The sequence below is a fragment of the Herpailurus yagouaroundi genome, unplaced genomic scaffold (assembly GCF_014898765.1).
Source record: "Herpailurus yagouaroundi ecotype Mexico unplaced genomic scaffold, PumYag 186, whole genome shotgun sequence".
In the NCBI taxonomy this organism is placed as follows: domain Eukaryota; kingdom Metazoa; phylum Chordata; class Mammalia; order Carnivora; family Felidae; genus Herpailurus; species Herpailurus yagouaroundi.
In genome coordinates this window covers 38,277,856-38,282,962 of record NW_024412417.1, presented here as the reverse complement: position 1 = coordinate 38,282,962, position 5,107 = coordinate 38,277,856, and the positions used below count along the sequence as shown (strand labels likewise).

The 5,107-nt window shown below is 50.3% G+C and overlaps 1 long non-coding RNA gene across 1 annotated transcript; it reads right to left on the bottom strand.

Moving 5' to 3' along the window:
- Nucleotides 1–837: 837 nt before the first annotated feature.
- Nucleotides 838–4,264, bottom strand: LOC121042989 (uncharacterized). Its single transcript, XR_005796610.1, has 2 exons — nucleotides 4,076–4,264; nucleotides 838–3,126 (listed from the first exon to the last, which is right to left on the bottom strand). It is a non-coding gene; the product is annotated as an uncharacterized LOC121042989 (long non-coding RNA).
- Between the last annotated feature and the right edge of the window lie 843 nt (nucleotides 4,265–5,107).

Here is a 5,107-nt window from a genome sequence, read left to right as displayed (position 1 = left end):
TGGGTCATAGGGTAGTTCTGTTTTTAGTTTTTTAAGGCACCTCCACACTGTTCTCCGGAGTGACTACACCAATTTGCATTCCCACCAACAGTGCAAGAGGGTTCCCCTTTCTCCATATCCTCCCCAACATCTGTTGTTTCCTGAGTTGTTAATGTTAGCCACTCTGACCGATGTGAGGTGGTATCTCAGTGTGGTTTTGATTTGTATTTTCCTATGATGAGGGACGTTGAGCATCTTTTCATGCATCTGTTAGCCATCTGGATGTCTTCTTTGGAAAAGTATCTGTTCATGTCTTCTGCCCATTTCTTCACTGGATTATTTGTTTTATGGGTATTGAGTTTACTAAAGTCTTTGTAGATTTCGGATACCAACCCTTTATCTGTCTTTTGCAAATATCTTCTCCCATTCCGTTGGTTGCCTTTTAGTTTTGTTGTTTGCTTTTTTGCCAGAAGCTTTTTATCTTCATGAGGTCTCAAGAGTTCACTTTTGCTTTGTTTCCCTTGCCTCCTACCACAATAATTCTTTTAATAAGACAGTGACTTCTGTCTTTTGTACTCTCTCTCTCTCTCTCTCTCTCTCTCCCTCGGGCTTGCTCACTCTGATGAAGCCAGTTGCCCTGTTCATGAGCTGCCCCAACGGAGAGGAGTCAGTTACACCTTGATTAGAGAGACACTGAATTTGCAGCCTAGGAGAGACCTTGAACCTGAGACCCCAATGAAGCCACACCCAGATTCCTGCCTACCCAAACTTAGAGATAAGGGACGTTGGCTGCTTTTAATGCCACTAAGTTTCCAGGGTGGGGTTGGGAGGGGCAGATTTGTTACGTGGCAATAGATCGTGAATACATTAACTCTTGTTTAATTCAGTTGTGGGTGAAACAATGGAGACAGAGCACCCAAAGCCAGACAAGAGCCCTGGCACTTTAGAGGGACCCAATTTCTTCCTCTGCCTCCACACACATCCTCCCCAGTGGACAGGGGGCCAGGGGGACCGAGGGAACGTGCCCACCCTATACTCCAGGTACACAAGACTCCAGAGTCCCCTGCCCAAATGTCACGGGGCCTGCCTCCAGAGTGTAGGAGGGTGTTCCTCTCCTGAGAATACACCGTTCCATTAGCAGGCACACCTTAAGGCCCAGGGACAGCTGTTGGGGGAAGGGGGTTGGACTGAGCCAGATATGTGGGTGGGGCGCCCACAGTGTGTGACCTGTCTCCTTTCACACATTTAAACACAGGGCTTGGTGCCTCGTTAGCCCTCTTGGCCCCCACCCTACACACCTTAGAAGCGGCCCTGAGTAGAGACAATAGTATCTGAGGACCAGACGGGATCACGTCTGCATAAAGGACCCATCTCAGAGCATGATGCGCTGCAAGTGACCAACGAATCCCATTCCAGCATTCCCGGGACCAGTGCAGACTCACTGGGTTTGTCTTCCCAAAGTAGCCCTGGATGACAGTGCTGGGCCTCCCCAGGGTGAAAGCCATTTCTGGCCCTGGGCAAATTCACAGCTCTGCGCTGGGCGGCTCCCGCCAGCCTCGAGCATCACACAGTTGCTGCAGTTTTCGGCAAGGAGGAGAGGACGCAGGCCAGCCAGTTGGGGATCTTCTGCCCCCTGCCCCTCTGGGCCTCGTGGGGATTTTGGCAACCGTATTCGCACCTCTTCCCGGCAGGAAGCGAGAGGAAGGAGAAATCCCTGAGCTCCTTGAGACACGCTTCATCTTCAAGTGGCTATCCATCCAGCAAATACTTTCTGAGATAGCCTGGCAGAAGGAATACGAGTTATTTCTCTCCATCCAGTTCGTCTGAGAAAAATCAAAGCTACAGTACGGAACAGCCCTTCCACTAGCGGCCGGGCAAGTTACAAAATCTAAGCCTCAGCTCGATCTCCGTCTGTAAAACGACAGTCACAAATAGTCTCGGTTGCATAGGGCGGAGTGAAGAACAAAGGATCGTCACGAATAGTGTGTGAGACAGCTCGGGCTCCTCATCTGAACATGGGGCTGAAAACGGGGCAGGCTCCTAAGGCTGTCATGGGAGTGGTTAGGTCCTACATCCTTCGTCCGGCACCTGCCACCCAGAAAGGGCCGTGCAGCGGTTGGAATGGTGGCCCGGCCAAAGACACCTCTACCCAGACGGTAGGAATACAGTGCTATTTGGAAAGGGGGTTACTGCAAACGTCATGAAGGCTTTCAAGATGAGATCATCCTGGACTAGGGTGGGGGCTCAACCCAAGAGCAGGTGTCCTTCTAAGAAAAGAGAAGGGCAGAAGGTACACCGAGGAGAAAACGCTGTGGAATCAGAGGCAGGTCGAAGTGACGCAGCCCCAAGCCGCGGAACGTCTGGGGCCGCTAGCAGCCGGAAGGCACAAGGAAGATTCTCCCCTAGAACCTTCGGAGGGGAACGTGGTTCTGCCAGCTCCTTGATTTCAAACCCCTGCCTCCAGAACTGTGAGAGGATAAGTTTCTATTGTGTTAAGCCACCCACTTTGGGGTGATCGGTTACAGCACCCTTAGGAGAGTAATAAAGGGGGTAATAAATGTCTACTGTTGCCGTTGTCTGTTGTTTCTCTTGGTCTCGCTTCGCTCTGTCGCCCACAGAAGGAGGGCAAACTTCTGTGACGTGCCTGAGCTGGGTCACAACGGAAGAGACCCATCTGGAGTAACGTGGGTCCCTGCTCTCGCCCCAGCCCCTCCAGCCCCTCCTGCTGGGCAGGGCTTCTTCCTCGCCTAGCCTTCGTGCCAGGGCCCCTGAGGCTGGCACGCACCCTCGGCCAAGAGACTCCGAGGCGCGGCATGAAGGGAATAATTGTCAGCGAGATCCCAGATTGTTTTGTCACATACATTTTGCAATATGACAAGTAGGCGTCCAAAATATGCTCCAGGAGGCAGGGAGGCGGTGGGGGGGAGCAAGACATTTTCCAAAAGCCTACTTGGCAGCCGGAGCCACTGTGCTGAATCAAGTGCCCGTCTAGTTCTTGGCTTCACTCCCGCTGCCATGTGATGCTGTGTCGCTCAGGATGGGGAGTGCGAAGGGAGCGCCTCTGGGGCGGGGGGCTGGAAGCATCAGCTTGACTCGATTGGCTGCTTTGGGATTTTTCTAGATGACGTCATAATAACAGCTCTCTTCCTATAATCGCAGAAATAACAACAATGACTAGCCATTAAGACAGTGCCTGTGTGAGGCACTGTGCCGAGGCACTCATGTGCAATCCCTTCTTTGATTTTCACAGTCATTGTAGGAGGTGGGAATTATCATCACCTCTCTGTTACAGAGCAGCATACTGAAGAAGAAGAATGCCATTAAACGATCTGCCTCAAAGTCAGTGACTTTGGATCTTATGCTACAGTGGGTTGGAATCCCGATCATAGTTGCCTCACCCCCACAGATAGGGATTGCTTGTACGTAGAGCAGACTCCCCCAGACCAGCGATTCCAGGTAAGGGATAAGTAGGTAAGGCTGCTCAAATGTGGGAAACGTAAGTAGCTTAAACAGAATTATTTCAGGAGGGCAGATCAAGTTTTCTCCCTCTCCCATCTCTTCTGGAGCCCCGCAGGTACAGATGCTAAAGTGAGAGAAAGTCTTTGGTCACGTACCTGGGGGCTAAGAGGGAGATGACATTCTCTTGGCACAATATGGTACACAAGAAATGTTAGCAATAGGTTAGGGTTTGTAACTGAAAGATGTAGTCGAGGCCAGATCATTTCAAGAATCGCTTCCCTCCCCTTTCTCCTCTTAAGACCTTCCTATAGATTGTCCACTCCACAGTCGTTTCTGTCCTCTTGCTTCCTAACCAAACTCAGGCATTGTTCTCTCGGTCCAACAGTAGTTTAAGTGGCCGTTGACCTCACTCCCAGCTCCAGAGATGGGCTTGATTGACCTAAGGGCAATCTCTTCTCTCCGCTGGTGATTGATTCGGGGACACTCCCCGTTCTTTCCAAGGAAACAACAGGAAGTCCTTTGGAGTAAGTGGTAGCTCGGCAGCTTCTGGAGAAAATGTCTTTGCTTCAAATAATAGAACCACAGCAAAAGAAAAAAGAAAAAAAAGGACCCCTTCTTCCTCTAGATCTTACCATACCTGGATATTATGCTCGCAACTGCTCCCACCATCTTGTCGCCAGCCCGAGAAAGAATCCAACCGGCGATGGCAGAGCAGAGACATAGACACTCTTCCTGAATGCCATTGTTGAATGGCTAATTCAACAAGCTTTGGATCCGCCCTGCCCCCTGGAATTCCTGATATGTGAGATAATAAATTCCCTATTGTTTAAGCCAGCTTGAGTCAGGGTTTTGTTTCTGCCACCAAAAGCATTCTGACTAATAGAGGATTCAAAGCACTCTCCTCCCCCTCCTCCCCCATCCAGCAGCTGAACTGGATGCCACTGAGAATTGCCAACCACCCATTCCAGAGGCTGCACACAAGAGGAGGAAGGATTTGGGGAGTGGTGGTGATGGAATACAAGACATTTGAAAGGAGGAGTTGTGGGGAATGGGGACAAAGCACAAAGGAGCAAGGGAAAGGAACCATCTCTGCCACCTGAGTGGGGTAGAAACATGTGCTCAGGAGTCTATGACTAAGGCTCCATAGCCATGGGTGAGGGGAATTCACGACAGCTGTCTCTACTGGGTGTCCACTCAAAATGTGTTGGACCATAATGTTTGAGTCTAAAGCAAACAGCTGACTGACTACTCTCCATGGATTTATATCGTGCTCCTCTGGCCACCGTTACCCGTCCTTTGGGAGGTCATATCACCCCTTCTTCCGTAAAATATACTGTCCTGCTAGAATTGAGAGACTGTTGACGCCAACAGTCTTAAAAAGCCAACTAATCCAAACCCTCTAATTTTGTGAATGAGGATCCAAGGGCTGGGAGGGGAAGTCATTTCCCTGAGGCAACGCAAAGTGAGTGGGTGGCACAGCCACAGCTGAAATGCAGGTGTCCTATTTCGCAAACCAGGGCTCTCCCCACGCCACCGCCATTCTCCCCAAGCATGCACCGAGAAACCGTCGATAGATTTTTAACGGCCAGAAGGGTTTTCAATGGTCAAATAAACTTGGAAAGTGCTGCGTTAAATAAATTACATTAGAGAGTTTTCTAAACCAGAGAGC